General features: G+C 45.1%; 1 long non-coding RNA gene across 1 annotated transcript; it reads left to right on the top strand.

Moving 5' to 3' along the window:
- Positions 1 to 21,826, top strand: LOC142578098 (uncharacterized). The gene is made up of 2 exons (XR_012827165.1): positions 1 to 79; positions 21,657 to 21,826. It is a non-coding gene; the product is annotated as an uncharacterized LOC142578098 (long non-coding RNA).
- Positions 21,827 to 27,098: the final 5,272 nt, after the last annotated feature.

Genomic DNA, 27,098 nt, shown 5'->3' with positions numbered 1-27,098 from the left:
CAGCATTCTTGGATGAAAACCTTGAAGACGATATCCGCTGCGCAGCGCTGGTCCGGCACCTGTGGGGCTTCAAGTACTGGTGAGTAAATGATTGTGTGCCGGATATTTGCGCTTTCTCTGAGCAGTTTCGAAACGGTCGCTTTGTTAAAGTTCCTTGTTGACTGATTGATTTGATCGAGGTGCACACAAACCGCCCAGTGTTCGCAGTCTTTATTGTTGCAGCTAGAGTGTGAAATCTTGTTTATTTCGCTTTGTGGCGTGCTTGGCGGCTCCAACGTTTGTTTTGTCCACGCAGCAGTGAGCTAATAATTCATTTTATGCTCAAATTCTTCATAAGTTTGCTGAGTACAGTAGCATGCGTGATTTTCACTGCTTATCGTCGAATATATCAGTAGTGATTTCTAGCCTGGGGTTACCGAAGTAACTCTCCACAGAAGGCTATATCTGTGTGCATGATGCTCCAAATTTTTCATTCTATTTAATATCTTTATACATATTTGTACTGTAAGCCCTGTCGGGCCATTGAAAAGCAGGGAAGAAAAAGCAACATACGGAAGTGTACCTACGTACAACTTTTCATACATGGCAGAAGAAGCTTTACATTTCACAAGGAATAATATGCAGGCTGTCCAAACTATATATGCACCAAGATTTAAAAAATATGTAAATGCGACGTAGCTGGACAGAACCAAGGTAATCTTTGCCGTCTCTTGGAGATAGTGAGATTATTTTTGCATTCGGCTTACTTACACAATTAGTCTTAATTACTTTATCAACTTCTCAAATATTGTAACTAGATGAAAAATTTCACTGAGAACATTGCAGAGCAACATTAAAAACTCCCGATACAGCTTTCTGTTGCTCACTACGCGGTAAATAAGAGTGTCTTTCCGAGCGTGAAAGAGGCCCGCAAATACACCGAAAGACACACGGCAACGTTGCGTGCCGAGCAAGCATGCACCACAGATGCAGTACACACACGAAGACAAACAAAGTAGAATCAACACAGGGCTATTTACGAACAGAACATTACCTGAGCAATATTTCTTCAAACTGACCTAGGGAGTATATACTGCACGACATGGCAATGAATTCCCCTCGTATGTGATCCTTGAAGAGAATCAGTACTTAAAAGCACGTAATTCTTCGTACCATGGGTACGTATTTCTCGTTTGTACGAGCAAGGGTACCAGGCGAACGTCGCTTTAGGTATAAGCTTGCATTTAAATTGAAAGGGCCATTATGCAGGAACTCAAAATTTGTACTTCGCTCCTTTTCTCTTATCTTAAAGTAGAGGCACGTTTAGCTCGGCCAACATCTCACTTACGGAGACCGAAATTCAGCTCCTTGATAAATTATATCACGCTGCTCTCGTTTGTACCTTTTCTAATTTATCAATCCGAGATGGCCTGGTGCAGATCCCATACGACGCATGCGTATCCCTAGTTGGCCTGATAATGGTTAAATAAGCCGTTAATTTGGCTGTAGTGGGTACAAGGAATAATTTTCTTTCCGAGAACGGTGATTCCTTTTCTGCTTTGCTGCTTAAGTTTTAAGGCGAGAGCCTTTCAAGGCTCATGGTGAAGTTTGTGTCAGCATACCCTCACCGCCGGTGTGTCCGCCGAAGCGTCATTGCGCCATATGAAGACAGATTAAAGACAGATTAAATAAGGTAAAAGGGTCGATAGTGACAGTTAATGAATTATAACATTATAATAGAGATTCATATAGGTTTATAATGACTAGTAATGGTTAATAATGACTGCTAATGACTTGTAATGACTACTAATGACTGCTAAATGACGAATATGCCTAACGACGGCTTGTAATGACCACAAATGAATACAATTGACCGAAAATGCTTACTAGTGATCAGTAAAGACTAATAGTGACTGAAATGAGTCGTAACGGCTATTAATGACTGTGAAATGACCAACATGTATAACTACGGCTTGTAAGGCCTACAACTGATTACGAATGACTAAAAATGCATAGTAATGACCAGTAATCACTAATAATGACTGAAATGACTTGTAATTTTTACTCATGACTACAAAATGACCAATGTGTCTAACGACGAGTTGTACGGACTTCAATTGATTAGAAATGAGTAAAATGCTCAGTAATGACCAGTAATGACTAATAATGGCTGAAGTGACTTGTAATGTCTACTAATGACAATGACAAAACCTACATGTCTAAAGACGGCTTCTAATGGCCACAATTGATTACAAATGACTAAACATGCTTAGTAGTTAGCAGTTACGTATAAAAGAAAGAATATAAAGAGAACAGGCAAAGAGAAAAAGGAAAATGATAAGAGGAAGAAGAGTAGGCTTTCGCCGTTCACCTCCTGAGAGAGATCTTAAGAGTCCTTGTAATTTTTAATGTGAGTATTCCACTTAAAATTATCTGGTATAGTAACACTCAAGTACTTAACCATGGCCTTCAGTCCCCAGCAGCTGCGGAGCACCTGATCAAGGTAGCCTATCAGACCTGTAACGCAGCAGAGGGTGCTAAGAATCTCTGGGTCCGGACAGGACGCCAATGGAAACTGACCCTGTGAAGATGTAACAGTCGAGTTCTGTCGAGCGAAGCTCGCTTAGCAGGACTCTTTGACGAACTATCACACAGATATCAGATATCAAATATCAGATATCATCCGCCTTAGCGAGATTAGGAGAACTGGTAAGGCTTATACATTATTGAATACCGGCCATGTACTCTGCTATAGAGGTCTCCCATATAAGAAGCAATACGGGGTGGGATTCCTAATCCATAGGGACATAACAGGCAACATTGACGAATTCTGCAGCAATAATGACAGGGTAGCAGTAGTCGTAATCAAACTTAATATGACGTATAGATGTAATAAAAAAGAAGAGCACAAGGACAAGGCCAGCCAGATCGTCTGTTCCGTGCCTGCAGTGGAACCAGTGGGCCAGCCGGATCGCCAGTGCTTAGCACGAGCGCGAGCCTTGCTAAGACTTGTACAAGTCTTGTACAATTACAAGTGCTGGGTATTCAAGAACATCTACACCCTGGAACTCCGGTCTCGGACTCTGCCTCCCGTCATGCCTGACTCTCCCCAGCCGACGTCGCCGCCACCCTCCGTTGCCTGCTCTGGCGCTGTCCCTCAACGCCATCCAGCGGTTTTGAGCGGTACGGATGAGCAGGACGTCAATGACTGGTTGTCTACCAACGAACGGGTGAGCTTGCACAATCGATGGGGCGATACCGCCAAGTTAAATGCCGTCATCTTCTACCTTGCGGGAGTGGCTCACCTGTGGTTTTTAAAAATCACGAAGCCGAGTTTCAGTCCTGGTCAGCGTTCAAGGCCAGTTTCGCTGAAGTTTTCGGTCGCCCCGCCGTTCACAAGTTGCACGCCGAGCAGCGGTTACGAGAGCGAGCGCAACAACCCGGTGAAACATTCACCTGTTATATCGAATAGGTTCTCGACCTATGCAAACGTGTGGATGCTTCTATGCCCGAAAATGAGAAATTGAAGCACAGTCAGACCTGCGACGCAGCAGAGGGTGCTAAGAATCACTGGCTCCGGACAGGCCGCCATTGGAATATGAACCTGGCAACGTTTAACGCTAGAACGTTATCTAGTGAGGCGAGTCTAGCAGTGCTATTGGAGGAATTAGAGGGCAGTAAATGGGATATAATAGGGCTCAGTGAAGTTAGGAGGCCAAAAGAAGCATATACAGTGCTAAATAGCGGGCACGTCCTGTGCTACCGGGGCTTAGCGGAGAGAAGAGAACTAGGAGTCGGATTCCTGGTTAATAAGAATATAGCTGGTAACATACAGGAATTCTATAGCATTAACGAGAGGGTGGCAGGTCTTGTTGTGAAACTTAATAAGAGGTACAAAATGAAGATTGTACAGGTCTACGCCCCTACATCCAGTCATGATGACCAGGAAGTCGAAAGCTTCTATGAAGACGTGGAATCGGCGATGGGCAGAGTGAAAACTAAATACACTATACTAATGGGCGACTTTAATGCCAAGGTAGGCAAGAAGCAGGCTGGAGACAAGGCAGTGGGTGAATATGGCATAGGCACTAGGAATAGCAGGGGAGAGTTATTAGTAGAGTTTGCGGAACAGAATAATATGAGGATAATGAATACCTTCTTCCGCAAGCGAGATAGCCGAAAGTGGACGTGGAGGAGCCCGAACGGCGAGACTAGAAATGAAATAGACTTCATACTCTGCGCTAACCCTGGCATCATACAAGATGTGGACGTGCTCGGAAAGGTGCGCTGCAGTGACCACAGGATGGTAAGAACTCGAATTAGCCTAGACCTGAGGAGGGAACGGAAGAAACTGGTACATAAGAAGCCGATCAATGAGTTAGCGGTAAGAGGGAAAATAGAGGAATTCCAGATCAAGCTACAGAACAGGTATTCGGCTTTAACTCAGGAAGAGGACCTTAGTGTTGAAGTAATGAACGACAATCTTGTGGGCATCATTAAGGAGTGTGCAATAGAAGTCGGTGGTAACTCCGTTAGACAGGATACCAGCAAACTATCGCAGGAGACGAAAGATCTGATGAAGAAACGCCAATGTATGAAAGCATCTAACCCTACAGCTAGAATAGAACTGGCAGAACTTTCTAAGTTAATCAACAAGCGTAAGACAGCTGACATAAGGAAGTATAATATGGATAGAATTGAACATGCTCTCAGGAACGGAGGAAGCCTAAAAACAGTGAAGAAGAAACTAGGAATTGGCAAGAATCAGATTTATGCGTTAAGAGACAAAGCCGGCAATATCATTACTAATATGGATGAGATAGTTCAAGTGGCTGAGGAGTTCTATAGAGATTTATACAGTACCAGTGGCATCCACGACGATAATGGAAGAGAAAATAGTCTAGAGGAATTCGAAATCCCAAAGGTAACGCCGGAAGAAGTAAAGAAAGCCTTAGGAGATATGCAAAGGGGGAAGGCAGCTGGGGAGGATCAGGTAACACCAGATTTGTTGAAGGATGGTGGACAGATTGTTCTAGAGAAACTGGCCACCCTGTATACGCAATGCCTCATGACCTCGAGCGTAACGCAATCTTGGAAGAACGCTAACATAATCCTAATCCATAAGAAAGGGGACGCCAAAGACTTGAAAAATTATAGACCGATCAGCTTACTGTCCGTTGCCTACAAAGTATTTACTAAGGTAATTGCAAATAGAATCAGGAACACCTTAGACTTCTGTCAACCAAAGGACCAGGCAGGATTCCGTAAAGGCTACTCAACAATAGACCATATTCACACTATCAATCAAGTGATAGAGAAATGTGCAGAATATAACCAACCCTTATATATAGCTTTCATTGATTACGAGAAAGCGTTTGATTCAGTCGAAACCTCAGCAGTCATGGAGGCATTACGGAATCAGGGTGTAGATGAGCCATATGTAAAAATACTGGAAGATATCTATAGCGGCTCCACAGCCACCGTAGTCCTCCATAAAGCAAGCAACAAAATCCCAATACAGAAAGGCGTCAGGCAGGGAGATACGATATCTCCAATGCTATTCACAGCGTGTTTACAGGAGGTATTCAGAGACCTGGATTGGGAAGAATTGGGGATAAAAGTTAATGGAGAATACCTTAGTAACTTGCGATTCGCTGATGATATTGCCTTGCTTAGTAACTCAGGGGACCAATTGCAATGCATGCTCACTGACCTGGAGAGGCAAAGCAGAAGAGTGGGTCTAAAAATTAATCTGCAGAAAACTAAAGTAATGCTTAACAGTCTCGGGAGAGAACAGCAATTTACAATAGGCAGCGAGGCACTGGAAGTCGTAAGGGAATACATCTACTTAGGGCAGGTAGTGACGGCGGATCCGGATCATGAGACGGAAATAATCAGAAGAATAAGAATGGGCTGGGGTGCGTTTGGCAGGCATTCCCAAATCATGAACAGCAGGTTGCCATTATCCCTCAAGAGAAAAGTATATAATAGCTGTGTCTTACCAGTACTCACCTACGGGGCAGAAACCTGGAGGCTTACTAAAAGGGTTCTACTCAAATTGAGGACGACACAACGAGCTATGGAAAGAAGAATGATAGGTGTAACGTTAAGGGATAAGAAAAGAGCAGATTGGGTGAGGGAACAAACGCGAGTTAATGACATCTTAGTTGAAATCAAGAAAAAGAAATGGGCATGGGCAGGACATGTAATGAGGAGCGAAGATAACCGATGGTTATTAAGGGTTACTGATTGGATTCCAAGGGAAGGGAAGCGTAGCAGGGGGCGGCAGAAAGTTAGGTGGGCGGATGAGATTAAGAAGTTTGCAGGGACGGCATGGCCACAATTAGTACATGACCGGGGTTGTTGGAGAAGCATGGGAGAGGCCTTTGCCCTGCAGTGAGCGTAACCAGGCTGATGATGATGATGATGAAGGGCATCGCCGATGACATTTTCGAAATGTTGATCGCCAAGAGTCCGCGTACCGTAGCAGATCTCATAAACTTGTGCCAAGCTACGACGAGTTGAGGAGGCAGCGCGATTTGACCAGGCGCCCCTCGGTGGCTGACGAGGCCCTCTCTTCCATGACAGTCTTCCCTGATCGCTCCCCCCTGCTCACACAAATCCAAGCTTTCATGCGGGAGGAAATTACACGTCAGCTTTCTCTACTGCCCTTCGCTGAGCTACCCCAACAGCAGCCGCTGCCGTCACAGCCTCCTACACCGCTCGCCCCTGCGATCTGGCGGGTTATTGACGAGCAAGTTGCTGAGGCTCTGCCAATGCAGCATCTGCAGTACCCTGTCGCCCCGCCACTTACTTACGCATCCGTCGCCGCGCAGTCTCAAGGTGCTGAGGCTCTACGAATGCAACATCAGCTGTATCCTGGCGCCGCGCCACCTACTTATGCATCCGTCGCCGCGCAGCCTCCTCGTCAACCCCTCGTTGCGCTACATCTACGGCCGCTACCACCCATTCATCATCCCGTTAATCGACCTGCTCCTGCCTTTACTAATCATTGGCGCACGCAAGACAACCGGCCCATATGTTATGCCTGCGGTATTCGCGGCCATGTTGCATGACTCTGCCGTCGCCGCATGCTGCACTCTGATGGGTTGGTGCAGTCGCCTTCCTACGCCGACGTGTAACCTTTTCACGACACTTACTTTAGTCGGCAGTCGAACAGGCCACCAGCCGAGCTCCCGCTCCTTACACGTCGTTCGCCTTCCCCGCGTCGCCACTCGTTATCCCCCATGCGTCGGCGCCCTTCACCCACGCAAGAGGAAAACTAAGCGCCGCAGTTCAGGAGGCAGGAACTGCGTCGCCATCGATCTGTGCAAGTCCTCCATTGTCGCCTTCGAACGTTGTCGACCTTACTGTTGACGGCGTCCCTACCGTTGCCCTAATTGATACTGGAGCAGTTGTGTCTATCCTAAACGAACGCCTCTCTCGCGCCTTACGAAAAGTTACGACGCCACTTTCTGGGTTTTCTCTTCGCACAGCAAGCGCCCAGCCAGTTCAGCAGCATGCACAGCTAGAGTTGTTACTCAGGGCGTTCTCTATATTGTGGAGTTTGTGGTTCTGCAGTCCTGCTCTCACGACGTGATACTTAGGCGGGACTTTCTTTCGCGAAATAACGCCGTCATCAATTGTGCACGTGCTGAAGTAGAATTATCGCCTCTGTGTGACGTGCCCCTCGTCGGCGCCCCTTCTCTTCCCGTACTCCACCGTACTCGTCCGTTGTTGTTCCCGTCTTCTGTGGCACTGTCTCTGAAGGCACTGTCCTCTTCACTCCTTCGGAACTCTTCATAACCCACAAAGATTTTCCCCTCCCTTTCGCCACGCTTGACATTTCAGCCGGTCTCAGCGCCATCGTTGTCTGCAATCCGCTTCCTACAGCCCTGACGGCTCTTTGCGGCGAAGCACTTCGCCATGTTCAGCCTCTTGGTGACATGTTTAAAACCGACGTGCCGGATGCTTCGTATGCAGAGCTTACTGACTTCTGTGCACTTTATACTTCTGCTCCGCCATCACCTGACTTATTCACACCTTTCATTGCCGATGGCCTTACTTCCGAGCAGCGCTCCCAGCTTCTTCACCTGCTTGACCATTTCCGTTCTTCTTTTGATGTCACTCAGCCTACTCTGAGTCGCACGTCAGCCGTCAGCCACCACATCGACACTGGCTCCTACGCGCCATTGCGGCAGCGCCCGTACCGCGTATCCGCCAAGGAGCGTCAGGTGATCAGTGAGCACGTGGACGACGTGCTTCAGCGCGGCGTCATTCGACCTTCCAATAGCCCGTGGGCATCACCGGTGGTTCTCGTCACAAAAAAAGATGGTTCCATTCGGTTCTGCGTCGATTATCGCCGTCTTGATAAGATAACGCGAAAAGACGTCTACATTCTACCTCGCATTGATGACGCTCTGGACAGCTTGCAAGGCGCTGAATTCTTTTCTTCGTTGGATTTATGCTCGGGCTACTGGCAGGTGCCGATGTCAGCAGTTGATCGCCCTAAAACTGCATTCATTACTCCAGATGGTTTATACGAATTTAATGTGATGCCATTTGGCCTATGCAATGCGCCTGCTACGTTTGAGCGAATGATGGACAATATCATGGGTGGTCTAAAATGGAGCACGTGTTCATGCTACCTCGACGACATCGTTGTGTTCGCCCCTGATTTCAGCACGCATCTTCTTCGCCTTAGGCAACTCTTGACGTCCTTGACCAACGCAGGCCTGCAACTGAACCTGAAAAAGTGCCAGTGCGCCAAGCGCAAGCTCATAATTCTAGGTCACGTCGTATCACAAGACGGCATTTGCCCCGACCCATCAAAATTTTGCGCTGTGGCAGAGTTTCCTAAACCTAAGACACTCAAAGAACTCCGCGCCCTAATCGGCCTCTGTTCTTACTTCAGGCGCTTTGTTCGCAATTTTGCCTCAATTGTATCACCTCTGACACAACTCTTAAGTGGCGCCAACGACCTATCTTCCTGGTCTCCTGCATGCGACACCGCGTTCATGACCTTACGCCGTCTCCTGACGTCTCCGCCTATACTGCGACACTTCTACCCCACCGCCCCAACTGAAGTGCATATCGCTGCCTGTGATGTTGCCCTTGGCGCTGTCTTTGCGCAGCGCAAGCCTGGCTACTCTGGGTACGTTGTTGCGTACGCCAGTCGTCCGCTGACCAAAGCGGAACGCATTTACAGCGTCACAGAAAAACAATGATTGGCCATCGCTTGGGCACTCGGGAAGTTTCGCCCTTATTTATACGGCAGGCCTTTCAATGTGGCTACTGACCATCACGCCCTTTGTTGGTTATCCTCTTTAAAAGAACCGTCTGGACGCCTTGCCCGCTGGGCTCTGCGCATTCAAGGATACGACATACCCGTCATCTACCGCTCAGGTCGCAAGCACACTGACGCTCACGCTCTGTACCGCTCTGTCCCGAGGCGGTATCCTCGGTCGACATCCACACCTGCGCATGAGAACAGCGCAAGGATCCTTGGGTGGCCTCTGTTCTGGATCTCCTTTCTGGCTCGCCTGCATCTCCCATCTCCCGCTCCCTGCGTCGCCAGGCTGCCCATTTTGCTGTCTGGGATAACCTCTTGTGTCGACGCAACTACCAGCCCGATGGTCGCAAGTGGCTCCTGGTTATCCCTAGGACTTTGCGTTCTGACATGAGTGCGTCTTACCATACTGACCCACAATGTGCACACGCAGGCGTTTTCAAGATGTGTGAACGCCTGCGGCAACGTTACTACTGGAGAGGAATGTTACTTTTGTCCAAAAGTTCATCCGCTCGTGCCCTCAATGCCAACGCCGCAAATGTCCGCCTCATCCGGCCCACGATTTATTACAGCCGCTTCCGTGCCCTGCTCGTGCCTTCGACCGTGTGGGACTTGACCTGTACGGGCCGCTACCGCTAACACCCGCTGGCAAACGATGGATTATTGTCGCAATTGATCACCTTACACGCTATGCTGAAACCGCTGCTCTTCATGCAGCGACCGCCAGTGATGTTGCATCCTTTCTGCTCCATCCTTTCATTCTTCGTCATGGCCCACCTCGAGAGCTGTTGAGTGATAGAGGCCGTGTGTTTTTGTCGCAGGGAGTTGAAGCTCTGCTTCCTCAGTGCCGCATAGTTCACCGGACCACCACGGCGTACCATCCTCAAACTAACGGGCTTACGGAGCGTTTCAATCGTACCCTTGGTGATATGCTCGCCATATACGTTTCATCGGAGCATACAAATTGGGACATCCTCCTCCCATTTGTCACGTACGCATATAATACGGCTACACAAAGTACTACAGGATTTTCTCTATACTTTCTTCTCTACGGTCGCGATCCTTCCCATACCATCGATACCGTTTTGCCTTATACACCAGACACGTCAGAGTGTGCTCCCGTTTCAGCCATCGCCCGATACGCCGAGGAATGCCGTCGATTAGCCTGAAAGTTCACCTCCGCCGACCAACAACGCCAAAAAGCCAATCGTGATGGCGACGCTACGAATCCGAACTTCGCTCCCGGCACATTTGTCTTGTTGTCCGTGCCTTCTACCACGCCTGGACTTTCGACAAAACTTCTCTCGCTGTATAATGGACCATACCTCATCGTCGAACGCACCTCTCCGGTCAACTATGTCACAGAGCCGCTTACACTGACATCCGACAAGCGCCGCCGTGGGCGGGATGTTGTTCACGTTCACCGCCTGAAACAATTCTATGACCCGCTTGTCTCCACGTCGTAAGTCGCCAGGATGGCTCCGCTTTTGCACCGGGGGTATTGTAACGAAGAAGAAGAGCACAAGGACAAGGCCAGCCAGATCGTCTGTTCCGTGCCTGCAGTGGAACCAGTGGGCAAGCCGGATCGCCAGTGCTTAGCACTAAAGCCCCTCCATACACGTTTCCGCCGACCAGTTTAAGTACCGCCAACTTGCCCTCCTCCTCCACGTACCTCTCCTACTCACCCCCTTAGCTTCCGGCGCCAAGCGGAACTTACGTAGCTGCAGCTTCCTGTTCCGAGTGGAAGTTACATTTTGTTTTTTAGCGTTGTTTACTTTCGCGTCGCTGGAGAGGCTTTAATTGCACCAGCTGCGGTTGAAACTGTGAATGCGATTCCATCCAAGAACCACCGCCTATAGTAACCAGCGATCTGCTCGTGTTCGCTGTTTCGCGTCAACCTGCGACTGGTTGTGGCACGAGCGACAACGTACAGTGGAATGTAGTGCCTGGGCGCTTGGAGACCATTGCCGTTTTTCGTGCATTTGGAAAACAGTGACCGCGAACTACTACTTCAGCGGAATACAACAGCTTGTCCCCTTTGCATTCTTTTTATGGTTACTGCCACAGCTCTACTAAGCACGCGCGGGCGTCTCACCATCGTGTAACAGCAGTCAAAGCGGAAATTCCCGCAGCGCAACTCCAGGAAGTGAAAACGCTGGAACCAGGAATTCTTAAACCGGGAATGCCGGAACCGGAAATACCGGAACCAGATTTGGCGTGAGGAGAAAAGGCGGCGCATAACAAAGGTTGTCGCTACTTAAGAAAGCGGCGGTGGCGCGTGGATGCAGGCGCTTTAGCACGAGCGTGAGCCGTTCGGGCAACCAGCTGTTCCTGCTCTGCGTGACCTGCCTTCTTGATTACGAACAGACGCTACCAACTGAACTGTTCAATGCATTCCATTACAGGTAGTAGAAGCCTACGCTCCAACATCCAGTCACGATGGTGAGGAAGTAGATCAGTTTAATGATGTTGAATTAGCGATGTGAAAAGAGCAAACTCAGTATATTACGAGGTCTGTTAGAAAAGCATCCGACCTTATTTTTTTGAGAACACCTGATGGATATGAAACAAGCGCACTTGCATCAGTGAAGTTATGGGGTTTTACGTGCCACACCAATTTCTGACTATGAGGCACGCCGTAGTGGAGGACTCCAACGTCAAAGTGATGCAGACTGCGTTCTTTGGCTCCCGCGGTGTGGTACACCACGAATATGCACCACAGGGTCACCACCTGTAGTACTCACCACAGAGTACTATAGGGATGTCCTCCGTCGCCTACGTGATGTTGTGTGGCGCAAGGGAGTTGTGGTCAACAGGAAATTGGCGCATCCATCACGACAATGCTGCGCATTCCTCGCACTTGATTCAGACTTTTTTGGCAAAAACCAGACTCCCGTAGTTCAACAGCCTCCTTACCCTCCTGATATGGCCCCCTGCGACTTCTGGCTGTTTCCCAAAATCAAGAGGCCATTGAAAGGAGCGCGATTTCAGAGAAGAGAGGACATTATGGCTGCAACGACAGCTGAGCTAAACTCCATTCCGAAAGAGGCCTTCTCGGAATGCTTCCAACGATGGCAGCGCCGCTGGGAGAAGTGGGTGGAGTCCCAAGGAGACTACTTTGAGGGTGATTAGGTTTTCAGCGCTCCAGTTATGCCAGTCTTTTTTTCTTCAGCCAAAGGTAGGATACTTTTCTAGCAGACCTCGTATATTAACGGGTGACTTAAATGCAAAAGTAGGGAAAAAGCAGACTGGTGAACAAGCAATTGGCAACTACGGCGCCGATTCAAGGAACGCTAGAGGAGAGATACTGGTAGAATTCGCTGAAATGAATAAGTTTCGTATAATGAACACCTTTTTCAGGAAGCGTAGCAACAGAAAGGGGACCTGGAAAAGCCCTAAGAAGGAATGAAATTGATTTCATACTTTCTGCCGATCCCAGCACAGTGCAGGATGTGGGAGTGATAGGTAGGGCAAAGTGCAGTGATCATAGGTTGGTGAGGGTTAGGATTCACCTCAATTTGAAGAGAGAAACAGTAAAATTAGTCAAGAAGAAACAGGTCAACCTAGAGGCAGTACGGGTAAAAACTGACAAAATGAGGCTGGTACTTCCAAACAAATGTGCAGCCTTGGAACAGAGAGATGCGGATGACGTAGAGGAATGAATGAAACTATAGCTAGGCTGGCTTCAGAGGAAGTAATTGAAGTGGGAGGCAAGTCACGAAGGCAGCCAATAGGCAAACTCTCCCAAGTAATAAAGGACTTTATAAAGAAACGACAAAGAATGAAAGTGTCCAACTTAAGAGATAAGATAGAATTCGCGGCACTGTCAAAACTGATCCACAAGGCGAAAATAGGTGATGTTCGAAACTATAACGTGGGAAAGACTGAAGAAGCCGTAAAAAATGGACGCAGCCAGAATGGACGCATCAGTGAGAAGGAAAATTGACATAGGCCAAACCAATATGCATGCACTCAAAGATAAGCAGGGTAATATCATCAGCATTCTCGAAGGTGTAGTAAAAGCTCCGGAATGACCTGTACAGTACCCAGAGGGATCAGGATACCTACATTAGAAACAGTAATGAACAGGATACACAAACTCCTCGCATAACGAGCGATGAGATCAGAAGGGCCTTGTAAGACATGAAACGAGGAAGAGCGGCAGGGGAAGATAGAATAACAGTCGATTTAATCAAAGGTGGAGGAGACATAATGCTTGGAAAACTGTCACCTATATATACGAAGTGTCTATCAACTGCAAGGGTCCTAGAAAACTGGAAGAATGCAAACATTGTACTAATCCACAAAAAGGAAGAAGTTATAGAATTGACATATTATAGGCTCATTAGCTTTCTCCCAGTATAATATAAAATATTCACCAAAATAATCTCCAATAAAATAAGGGCAACACTGGACTTTAGTCAACCAATGGAACAGGATGGCTTCAGGAAGGGATACTGTATAATGAATCACATCCATGTCGTTAATCAGGTAATCGAGAATTCTGCAGAGTACTATGAACCTCTCCGTATGGCTTTCGTAGATTACGAAAAGGCATTTGATAAAGTAGAGACACCAGCAGTCATAGAGGCCTTACGTAATGAAGGAGTACAGGCCGCTTACGTACATACCTTGGAAAATATCTACAGAGATTCCACAGCTACCTTAATTCTACGCAAGAAAAATAGGAAGATATTTATAAAGGGGTCAGACAGGGATACACAATCTCGCCAATGCTATTCAATGCGTTTTTGGAAAAAGTATTGAAGCTATTAAACTGGGAAGGCTTAGGAGTAAGGATCGACGGCGAATATTTCAGCAACCTTTCATTTGCCGATGACATTGTTGTATTCAGGAACTCTGCAGACGAGTTACAGCAAACGATTGAGGACCTTAACCGAGGGAGTGTAAGAGTGGGGTTGAAGATTAATATGCAGAAAACAAAGATAATGATGAGTAGCCGGGCAAAGGACCAAGAGTTCAGGATCGCCAGTCAGCCTCTAGAATCTGTGAAGGAGCACGTAGTACCTAGGTCAGCTAATCACAGGGAACCCTGAGCATGAGAAGGAAATTTACAGAATAAAAATGGGTTGGAGCGCATACGGCAGGCATTACCAAATCCTGACTGAGAGTGTGCCATTGTCGTCGAAAAGTAAATTGTGCAATCAGTGCATTTTACCGGTTCGGACATATAGGGCAGAGACTTCGAGATTGCAAAAGAAGCTTGAGACCAAGTCAAGGACCGCGCAAAGAGCGACGCAACGAAGAATGCTAGGCATAACGTTAAGAGACAGAAAGAGAGCGGTTTGGATCAGAGAGCAAACGGATATAGGCGATATTCTAACTGACATTAAGAGAAAAAACTGTAGCTGGGCAGGTCATGTAATGCACAGGTTAGATACACATTGGACCATTGGGGTTACAGAATGGGTACTAAGAAAAGGAAACACAGTCGAGGGCTGCAGAAAACTAGGTGGAGCTATGAAATTAAGAAATTCGCGGGCTCTAGGTGGAATCGGTTGCCTCAGGACAGGGTTAATTAGAGATCGCAGGGAGAGACCTTCGTCCTGCAGTGGACATAAAATAGGCTGATGATTATGACGATGATGACACGTGCTAGCAGATGCCCTTATATATAATTAAAACAGGATGAGCAAAACAAGAACAAGATGAAAGCAGGAGTCAGCGTTTCGACAAGTGAACTTGTCTTCTTCAAGGCGACATATGGTTTCTTCGCCACAGTATATATAGGGCGGTTCTTCTCAAGGGGAGAGGGTGTAAGGCGGGCGGATGCGGCAACGAGCAAAGGTGTGTTAGCGGCGAGCGTGTCGAATTGAGGATAAAGGAGTGCCGCGCACAAGGCCAGGGACACGGCCGTTTATCAATCATGTGTCAACGGCCTTGTGTCAGCCAGCGTGTCTAGTGGTCGTGGGCTAATGTCTCTGAAAGAGGTAATAGAAGGAGTGACAGAAACCGGTGCTCGTAAAAAAAAATTGAAGAAAATATTAAAATGGAATAAATAAATAAAGAAAAGAAAAAAGAAAAAAAGAAATATTACTAGGTAAATACCAGCACCAAGGTATTAGAGCTGCAGATCAACCCAAGAAAACTAATGTAACCCCTACAGCACATTGCTGCATCGATAGTCCTACAGGAGAGCATCCAGAGCACTGCAGCAGCGTAGTAGACATATCTCAGAGTGTAAGCCCCGAGAAAGTTGATCTCCTAAAACGTGGTCTAACGTTTTGTTCGACAAACAACGCAGTAAACGAATACGAACTCCACAAAAATATAACAGTTTTCAAGACGCATGCGCATCAAGGAGTTTCTTTTTTTTTCGATAGGCCACAGGTAGAAAAACAAGATAGAGACTCTCTTAGACCACCTAGCACGTGGACACCGGAAATTGAACAGTTCCCAGACTGGATTTACACATAAAGCTGATCTCAAAGGAAATTCTAGAGTCAGCGCGCCATTGCCGGAAACGCAAAAATTTGTCACTCGTTCAGCACCAAATTCTTAAAGAGCTCGCGGAAAGGAATGATATTGTATAAAACCAGCAGACATAGGCGGCAGTATCGTAATCTGGCCTATAAAAAGGTACAAGAATGAGGCCTCCAAACAACTTAGCAACCACACCCATTACAGAAAACTCGACTCTAACCCAACTTCAAGACTATAGCAATACTGTGAAAAACAGAATAGTGGAGCTCCTGTCCAGGGAACTAGTCACGCAACCTGAATATCACTTCATGATGCCCAAGAACAAAAAAGCAGACTGCTTTTATCTTCTTCCTAAAATACATAAAGTTCCCGTCGAAAAAATATTCACGGCATAAATCTCATGTCGACCTAAATCACCAGCTGTCAAAGATCTCCACCACCCTCTTATCTTTTGTTCAAGACACGGCGCACTTCTTTGGAATTATCGACGGCATCAACGAAAACCAAATCCTTTCCGACCGCGCTATTCTAGTGACTTTGGATGTCTCTGCCCTTTACACTAACATACCCATGAGGGAAGCAATAGAAGCCGTTTCGAAGTCCCTTGCAATCAATTCCCAAGCGCACGCTCCAGAAGTGTGCCTGTCACCCCTTAGGTTTGTTCTCATGCTCAACTGTTTCGAATTCTATTCTATTCACTAACTGCAAACTTTCGGCACTAGGATGGGAACACCATTCGCTGCCACGTGTGTGAACATTTTCATGGGACAGCTTGAAGCAGACCTGTTGAAATCCTACCCTTTAAAAGCCCACATCTATCTTCGTTAGATTGACGAGATATTTATGATATGGGAACACGGCACAAGTGCATTAACCGACTTAATTAGCCATTTCAATCACTTTCCCCGATTATTAAATTTACTGCTCGACACGACGGTCTACATTGAAAATTGAAAACTGAGAACGACGCTTTACCGGAAGGCTGCGAATAGCCAGCAATATTTAGACTACAACAGTCATCGCCCGTGACGATGCAAGCAAGGAATTTTGTCGGACAAGCCAAACGAATTCGAAGAATCTGCAGCGAAGACCACGGTTATATCCACCACCTCAATGACCTTAAAACAACGCTAGCAGAAAAAAAACTATCCACGAGCTGCTCTCGACAGGGGTTATGATGTCGCGTCAAGATTGCAGAGAGAGTTGCAATTAGCGAAGAAACAGCCTACACCAGAATCTGACACACCGCCAGCCTTCATAACAAAATATTCTAATGCACTGCCAAACATAAACAACATCCTAAAAAATACCACCCAATATTATCACGTAACGAGCGTCTAAGAAAAGCGTTCACGGATGTACCTAAGGTTACCTATCTCCGCAACAGGAACATTAACGTCATGTTAGTGCGCCCAAAAGTCAGTTAACATAATTCGCCCGTAATAAAAGCACGTTGTCGCACCAGATGCAAGCCTGCAGGGACATTCATAGTGACATTAAAATGAAAAGCACCGCAAATTGTTATACACAAGAAGTCAAATCTGGCTTCACTTGTAGAAGTTCGGACGTGATTTATATGCTTGAATGCTCGTTCTGTAAGAAACAATATATCGGTGAAACAAGACGTCAGATTAAACGGACACCGCGCGGACAAAGCCGTCGATGACCATTTTAGCCAAGCTAGTTATAACTTTGATAAATTTAAACTTTACATCTTACAGTCAAATTTCCGTTCTGAACGAGAAAGAAAATACAGAGAATCATACGTTATCCATAAGTTCAAGACATTGCAGCCAATAGGCATAACCGTTTCAAAGGGAGCTTTAGATCTATTCGCTATGCTAAGTTTCAAGCTATAGGCAACAACTCTTAGTTTGGTGGATTAGTTTTCTTTCTCTTTTAGTTTTTTTTTCCTTTTTCTTTTATTTATTTATCCCACTTCAATATATATTTTTTTATGAGCACCGATTTCTGCCGCTCCTTCTATTATCTTTCAGAGACACGATATCCCACGACCACCAGACACGCTGACTGACACACTACCGTTAATACGTACGTGATTGATAGATGGCGGTATCCATGGCCTTGTGCACAGCACTCCCTTATTCTGAATTGAACATCCTCGCCGCTATCGCCCCTTCGCTCGTTGCCGCCTCGACTCCCCTTACGCTCTCTCCCCTTTAGAACCCCAGCTATATATACTGTGGCAAGGAAAGCATATGTCGCCTTGAAGAAGACAAATTTAATCGTCGGAACGTTGGCTCCTGCTTTCACCTTGTTCTTATTTTGCTCATCGTCTTGAATTTCCATCTCCCATAATCTCCTGTTTTCCCATAATTAAAAGAGAACGTACTATTTTTTGTCAGTTAGTCTACCACTAGAGTTCTTGTCATAGTTATTTTTTCTTTTTCTAATTATCGCCCCAGACACTTATTGGGCGTAAAGGGAAATTTCTTGCGACCTAATCTCTGTAAAATACTGTTTTTTTAATATTTCCGAAAATCGCGTGCAATTAAGCGACCTGATATATTAGGCAAAACGACCGACATCTGTAGTATCTATATTATAAGAAAAACTTGAACAGGACGGAGCCCATATGCCAGGGGGGCACAGCGACGTTGTATCGAAAATACGCAATTTTGCATCATATAAGTTGACATACTTTTTTCTGTAAGAAAGGTCTGATTTACTCCATTTGACTGCAGTCATATCATTGCCAAGATTCAGAAGTTTTCCTGACAGTTCTGAGGGAGGGACGTGATCGAACGCTTCAGACATGTGAAGACGAGTACGATCAATTACAATCAACCATATATTACCAACCAAGTACGATCAACCACACATTCCGAGAGTTCTCGCTGAGAACGATAATCTCCGGGATTGCGACTTGCGGGTCGCGCTCAGCCGGGTTTGCCATCAGTCGCCTTCGGTCGCTTTCTGGTCGCGAGCCGCAAATGGTCGCGCGACCTCCTCAAGTTGCAGGTGTGAATGAGCCTTAAAAACGTATAGTACTTGTCCTGTTTGGTAGAATGACAGCTGGCATTGAAATTAAAATTAAATTCTGAGGTATTACCCCCCATGCCAAAAAGACTGCCTGATTACGAAACACGGTGCAGAAGGGGGCTCTGGATTAATCATGACCACCTGGTGTTCTTTAACCCGCACTCAGTACACGGGTGTTCTTGCATTTTGGCTTCATCGAAACGATCGAATATTTGCCGGCATTTGATCCCGCAACCTCGGTCTCAGCAACGTAACGCCAAAGCCACAGTACGACCTGGGCGGGTAACTGATATTTCAATGAGGTGACGTTTGAAACCGAGGTGGCGGTGACATGCTAGCGCGGGCATTGTACCGGCAATGCCAATTGTGATGTTCTCGCAGAATTCTTTCGCGGCCGTCGTGGATGTTTCTCACTGAGCACAGAGCCGAAGCTATAGATAGTTGTTGCCTCGTCGTCGGTAGCATTAGACACGCGGTTGTCTACGAATTATGGCTCCTTGATTAGGACTTCTTTAGCTCATCATGTTACTCTCAACAACCGATGTTAAGTCTCCCGCACATGTATTCAATGTTTTAAGTAGAAATGGAAATGTTGAGCCGTCTGCCTTCAGAAACGGTTATAAGATATAATTGCCCCTGAGCGTTCTCAAAGCTCTAAGAAGTTCTGTATGCCGACTGCAACAGAATTACAACCCTGACGATATCGAAGCATGTTTCTTTTAAAAGGAAGCCTTAGCTCGGGCCCAACTCCGATGCCACTAATTCAAAAACATGTACACACCAATATGGTTTTGTGAGATAACCCATGAGCCGATTTTAATCGCAGTTGTTGCACTTCATAAATAAAGTTATACTCTAGTGACTGTTGGAAGCGTAATTTTTATGTAGCGCCTGAATTTAAAAAAAAAATTGGCGACATTTGTTAAGTTTTGAAAAAATAGAAGCATGAACTTTACGAATTCTTACACTGCACCACGAACATATCGCACTTCTGTAAATGTAAAGAGTAGGAACATTAGAAAGCTGACAAATTTGACATTTATTTATACCTTACCTGATATAGTTATGTTTTAAAGGTTTAGCGAAAGCCCCACTTACATATTAGTAAGGCATCGAAGAGCCAGGTAAAACACAATTTTTTCCCCTTTCGATGCACTATTAGGAGCGATATACAGAATTGTGATACGACTTTTAAGTCTGAGTTAAAGAGCTGTGAACATTATACATTTGTAATATAAAAATTTTCGATTTTCAACAATATTTATAGATAACTCGACGGTGTAAACAAAAAAAACTGCTTCATACATTCATTGGATGAATGAATTTTTTTAATGCAACAAAACTCATCAATTTCGGTGCAGTGGTTGCCGAGAAACACGACTTGTTCTTTCCCGTGTATTCTTTCCCGTACTCCGAGCTAAAGCTTCCAATTAAGGCGCACATATAAAGTTTCCTATATAGGCGCTTATAATTTCCCAGACAAGAAACGCTCTAGTCCCCGAAAAGCATTGGAAATATCTCGTATCAGGACATATTCAGTGACATTTTGTGACGCCTCCAACGGGGCAATTACAACTTCTAAACGTATTTACATGCTTTAGGCCACACTGTTTCTCCCATGTTGTTTTGTGATCAATTGAAAAATTTCTGAGCTGCGCACTGTTTAATGTTACATAAAAGTCAACAGAACAATGAGTAAAAAGTGGGTAATATCCTACCAAAAGGCGTACTTATGTCGCACATTTTCTAACTTCGCCCACAAATCACGTTTGGCATGCTGAACATGGCCTCTAAATGTCATTCGATAGCTTCTATAGCATTCTGATATGTGTTCAATCCAGCTCTAGTGCCAAGGGATTATGCGGCAACTGCATAGGCTTCGTTCCTTAGAGAATACGCTCACAAGCTTTTGCCAGGCAATGGCAGGCTCATCTTGTATTATCGTTACAAGAAACGTATGAGGCACACGCATTAAATTAACTTCAGCAAAAGTGACCTCCGGCGATCCGGATCGTAAGTTATAGGGAAGATGATGCCAGGTTATGGGCGAGTGGCATGTCCATAGAAAGGTACGCTCCCAGTCTTAGTAGGTGTTTCTACGGACGCTCGCAGATACTCACATGCCATAGGCTGCGCTAATGAACACTCTAATGAGTCTACCATATGGGTGCGTGCCGCTGTACCGTGCTGCGCAAATTTATGCACTGCGAAGAAATCAGCTTGATATTTTTAAGCAACTTGAGGTGCTTGGCTTCTTGAAAAGTGCGCGAAAAATCAGGACAAGACCAAAGAAGCATGGTCAACGATTTGTCTCGTCTTGTCCGATTTTATGGCGCAATATCCAAATGAAGTAATATCTAACAGCAAGCTTGGTATAAACCAATATGAAGTTCTTTAATAGGTGTAAGTTGTCGTCTAACATAACATATTTTGTTGTCGGAGCTTGCAGCTTCTTGTAATTAGGAAGTTACTTTTACTTTTTTGGTATATTAGTAGACCTTAAGAAAGAATATAAAGGAACGGTCGAAGCAATATGCTTCTTGTGAATAATCTGTTTCTTGTACCGCATGTCCTTTCTCTGACGACATGACAGAGTCGTGTGTTCACGGAGACTTCTATTTCTCCTTTTTCTATACATTTTCCTGTGGATGCTAGCCAACTGAACCCCTTTCACTTTCCTTCTTTTTTTTTTCTCTCGTTATGGCTGACTTAATTTGTCGGTCATCATTACTTACCACAAATTATATTTTGCGAAGGTTTAACCCCCGCCTTACGGACCTTTTAAAAAATTCCCGGCATTTTCACGTTACAGCTTCAAGGTTGCGAATTTTCAATTGGGCCAGAATGTGTTATCACCAGCACCCGCGTAGATGTGTTACACTGTGCTCTTGTCAAAAGCTTTAAAGGAGTCACACTTCATTGATTTTCCCTTTTCACGCAGGACCGGCTGGGAGCAGAAGTGCCTGTACGGCAAGGTGTCCCCATTCCTGGACGGATGCGACTACGAGAACTAAAAATCAACCTAGTTCTTTTTACTGGGATTGCTACAACACTTTTCTTTTCAAACAAAAACTGTTACTCTGTCAAAAAAAGAACACTTGTGCAGACACCGCGACCTTATCGACCCATTCCAACTCATCCCTAGTTTTGTCTGCACAGTTCATTTATGCACAATACAATGTATATTCCTCGGAATATTTGCCAACGCAGAGAGTCAGACATCAGAGACTCGATCTAGAGTTATGATATATTGGACGAATGGTGCGTACACTATACGGCCTTTGATATATTCAGAAACAGATTTTGGAGGGAACCCGGCAGACTTAGTCTTGGACGCCTTAACACAAGGCCTGATAGTAATGATGCTGGAGAGTCCGCTAGACTAGCGGTTTATATAGGTGTCCAGTTTCTTTAGTCATTCTAGCACACGGTAAAGCTATATCGCAAACAATAAAGCATCCACGTGATGCACCGGAGTAATATAGATTTGAAGCAGCATTTTGCTTTTCGAGTGAGGCACCACAGTCTTCAGGCAACATTCATGCTAGACTGTCAAAAAGGAGAAAGAGGAAGAGGATGCAGTGTATGCAGCTTTGCAAGAAGTGTCGGCAATTGCTCCGCCCTTGTTTCGACTTTCGGTACAGCTTTAAGAGACATAAATCTATGCGCAAGTCCTTCAGTGAGTTCCCCTTCAATGTGCATTGCCTTGTTGCCTTGTTCGTCCAACTATCAATGGACTGCGGATAAATATGCCAGGTTTACACAGCTTATTTGCAATGCGCTGGATATTCCATTGAAAGAAAGACACGGGGGTAGAATGTTGTCTTGTGCACTTGCTAGTGAACCATTCTGACTGCCTATATATTTATTGGAGAGTCATATTTCTTCATAGAAAAAAAAACTGACTCACAGGCATGAAGTTCATGCACAAGTTAATTATTGGCCGCAGCAATTACAAAGAAGAAAAAGAAGCTTTCTTTTGTCACTGTTACCGGAATTCCGTGCGTTTAGCGTTTGGTTAATCGTAATGATGATTGTAGCAAAGTGATCACCAATACCAATAGGAACTACAATGTAGTGAAATGAAGACACGCTCAGTGTGCAGGGGTACTATTGAACTGAAGGTCTATGCTTGTTGCTTTTTTTTTGCCATGAGTGGATATAGCTGGGAAAAAATTGCGTTCACAAATGCATACATCGCGCCTGAAGGGGCTGTGTTTTTGCATAAGAATGATACGAAACTTTACATCTAAAATGCATGTTCGTTGGCGTCTTGGTAGAAGCGAGGTTATTTGGTTGGCGCTGAATAGGTCTGCTGGCGTGCCTTTTTGCTTATTATTACACTGAAACACAAATGCAATTTTACCCCTGGTGTACTTTGTTGCTTGTATTCAAATAGATACGTTCGTGTCTTGATATATCAAGCACTTTTTTTATATTAAACCCCTTATCATTGCATTGTGCTGCCTTGTCACGTATATGTTACTCGCTTTTAGAATTAAAATTTTCTGAGTGATGAACTTTCTATGACGTCAGCTGTTTGGTCGACAAAGGCACATGCTCATGATCACAGAGTCAGTGAATACGCTAAGCAGCTCCACTGCAATTTATTCCCTTCAGTTGTGTTGTAACCGACGTCATACAAGCCAACAAATGTTTACATGAGCAATGAAGTTTGATGTTGAAATGCAGTGTTGTTGACCCGTATGTTTTTGGTGCATTCGCAGACTGACTCATGCCCGTATCGGCCACGAGTCAGGTGTTTAAGGAAAAGAGACAAGGAAAGGGTATCGACAATTTTAAAATTGCCACTCACAGACAAAACTTCTAATGCGCAGGGAGAACAAATGCCAACGTGAGATCTCGAAATAAGAGCAGCAAATTATATAGTTCGTGAAGTATGGTAATCGAGACGATTCACTAAGATAATTGACTGTCAAGCAAAAATTTCTGTTAATGAATTTAAAAAAGCAGAGGTTTTACTAAAAGAAATTTAATGGCACAGAGAATCTAGACTGAGAATACGAAGTAGAAGATGTAAGGACGTCTGAGTTTAAAAGAAAGGCGTCTACAGTGCAAAAAGTAAATGAATATTGTCCCTGCTCAGCCAGCGAATGGACATAGCGGTGAGAAAGCCAGTCCTGGCATGCACTAATAGATACTCGGCGTCGGCTTTCATATGGGCACTTTAAGTTAAAGAGTTTAGAAAAAGCGCTTAGCCTCATAACGCTTGAATGATGACACTTGCTTGAAACACAGCCGCACGGACGCATGCGGACAAATGGCAATATAGAAAAAGTGTGCCGCTTTTAGCTTGGTTAAAAATTAGCTAAAGAATCTGCAATTTCATTGAGAAATAGTTCTTTGTATAAAGCTACCGAAACAGCCGTTTCTGAAGTATCCGCTTACCATGAACAAAATGTCCGCATAGCATGAGTCACCAAAAACAGTAAGTGATGAACGAGAATATTCAGTCAGTTATTGTCACTGCGTATGTAACTGGTGGATATAATTTTCATAGAGCCAATGCTCCTGTCATGAATTCAGCCAAAAAAAAACATGAGTATAAAATTTACACGGCGAGCAGCTAAAGTCCAGTCAGAGGTCGGGCAAAATATACCTACAGCTGACCTTTCTTTATGCTGTAAAGCCTGTGTCGCAGCGATTATCCTTCTGAAATGACTCAGCAAACCAGCGTGTGATAAAGAAAAAAAGTTCGGTAGAACCGATCTGGTAATCAATTGATGCTATTGCGATTAGTAAAAAGAAACAAAACAACCGTTTTCCTTCTACAGTGGCTATATACTCACGTGAAAATATGTATTTTAGATAACTGCGCGATTCTACCAATTTCATATATCCGTGATATCCACCGGACATATTATGAAGAAATAACGCAGTCTGATAGGGCCCTCTTTAATCGTGTTTGCATCATCGATCGTAACAAAGGCGCGGTTGAGTCTCTAAAAACCAAGATCTATTGACTACCTTTTTCAAGAAGAAGCAGGCCCAGCCATCGCAACCACCTAGCCAACGCTGAAAAAGGATAGGCCGGCTAGTCCTCTACCGCAAACACGCTTCAGATTTTTAATTAAAGCCTGCTGCTTTACGTGTCAAAACACAGATTATGGTGCACGCAGTAAAGGGGGACTCCGGAATAATTTCAACCATATGGGGTTCTTCAACATGTACCCAATGCATGGTGCAGGGGCGTTTTTGCATCTATCCTCCATCGAAATGCGGCCACTGCGTTCAGTATTGCCTGCGAATGTCAGCTATTGAACAATGCAGCACTTGTAGCATAATAGAATGGACAACTGGGCTAGGTGGTTTACTTGCATCTTGCGTAAACGCGCATAAAAACGGGAATGAATAACGGCCTGTCTTCTCTCTTCCTTCCCGTCTTTGTGCGCTTTTACAGTTACAAGACGCACTTTTAGCACATACTGACATTTACTGATACACATTTTACTGATAAAAAATATACGAATTGTAACACAAGAAAAAACATAACGATTTCACGCTCACACTTTATTTGCACTAACATGCAATTCATAAGCCTGCGTATGCCAGCTCAACTCACTCTGGCGATAGAAATGTAGTGGCGTGTCCATGTGCTTCACGGGTGTGGTCACCCACGGCACCCCGGCAAATATCATTGGGGTTGTTGAACCGTGGTCATGCCAAAAACTCAGGTACTTTCGCCTTTTCACTCTGCTTCCGCTACCTTCATAGGACCGCTGGGCCAAATTCAGAACTTCCAGTGCAATCTATTGTCTTCGCACAGAACAGCCACTTGGTCTGCATAAGCTAGTAGGAGTACTTCATTGTGGAAAAATATTGGACCATTATTTACAGCATTGTGCAATACGGGTCACTTTTGTTTGAGTAAGGTGAATAAAAATAATTGGGCTGCAAGAGGTAAGCCCCTGCGTACTGAGCTTTGAACCTCAATGCGTCCTTCAATTGCCTCGCTCACAGTTAGTTGTGCTAAACCGCCCTGGTACGCCATGGCTACTTTTTAACACACAATCAACGTTCACATAATGTAAAATGCACGGTAAAGTTTCTTTGGACACTAAATCAAACGCTTTTTCAAGGTTCAATTGAACCATCGCGATGACAGAATACATGGAATCACTGCACCCTAATATAGCTCCGGCTTCATGAATATTTGTAGCGCTAGTGCGACTTCTTATTCGACATATCTGTTAAAACCCTATTAATGCATTTATTACACCCTACAGACGGTGCATCAAAACTCTATAAAGACTTAATTATCAGTGTTTGTTAAGCTGATTGGACTATATAATTTTACAGATCAAAGCAATACTCGGTGATCTACGCTGGGAAGAAAATTTGTGTGGGCTATCATGAAGATTGCAGACAGAAAATGGAACTCGTGCAGGTGCGAATCCGGGTTATCTTCAAAACGGGAGAGAAGGACTGGTCTGAATTTGAGATGGTGATTGAAATGGTGTTTTTTCCATGCTGGGAGCTCCTCTTCATTAATCATAACACCTTCCTTGCGTCCCCAGAGCAAAAGAACCGTAACAACTCGGGAAAATGACTTCATGAATTTGTCACGTGCCGTACGCTGGTGCTGCTTACACGAACTTTATGGCATTCAAGGGGCAGGACATCCGGACATGCTCCCTGAATCAACGCATGGTCGTATTGACAGGTCACTACAGCGTGACAATATGTTCCGTTGAGCAGCTGCTTTAGAATTGGTTCTAATTTGGCTTGAATGATTTATAAGCAGCAGCAGCAGTAAAGCAGCATTTGGTCCATGGCGCTTGACACTTGGTTAGCAACCACAACTCCAATCCCATCCCAGTAACGTTAGGTTCCCCGCAAGGGTCTGTCCTCTGTCCGCTTGTGTTTCTATTTTATATTAACGATTTTCCAACGCATGTCTCTAGTAAAATTCGCATGTTCGCCGATGATTGTGTAATTTATCGCAAGGTTAATAACGCTTCTGACCAAACATGTCTTCAAGACGACCTTAACCGCATTCAGGAATGGTGTGCCAATTGGTTAAAGGAACTTAACCCTCAAAAATGTAAAATCTTGTCCTTCACGCGTCGCCGAAACCCACTTCAGTTGCCATACGTCATAGCTAACGTCCCTGTACAACCTCTTCTATCATACAAGTACTTAGGCATTACCTTATCTGGCGACTTGTCCTGGAGCACACGCGCTACGAACATCATTTCATCCGCCAATAAAACACTTGGGTTTTTAAGACGTCATCTCTGCCAAGCCCCTAAACATGCGCAGTTATTAGCGTACAAATCCCTCGTCAGACCAAAATTTAGAATATGCCTCACCCCTTTGGAACCCTCACCGAGCTTACCTTATAAACGCACTCGAATGAGAC

Source organism: Dermacentor variabilis, chromosome 4, assembly GCF_050947875.1.
Source record: "Dermacentor variabilis isolate Ectoservices chromosome 4, ASM5094787v1, whole genome shotgun sequence".
In the NCBI taxonomy this organism is placed as follows: Eukaryota; Metazoa; Arthropoda; class Arachnida; order Ixodida; family Ixodidae; genus Dermacentor; species Dermacentor variabilis.
Note: the sequence above shows the minus strand (reverse complement) of the source record. Positions and strands in the feature narration are given on the sequence as shown.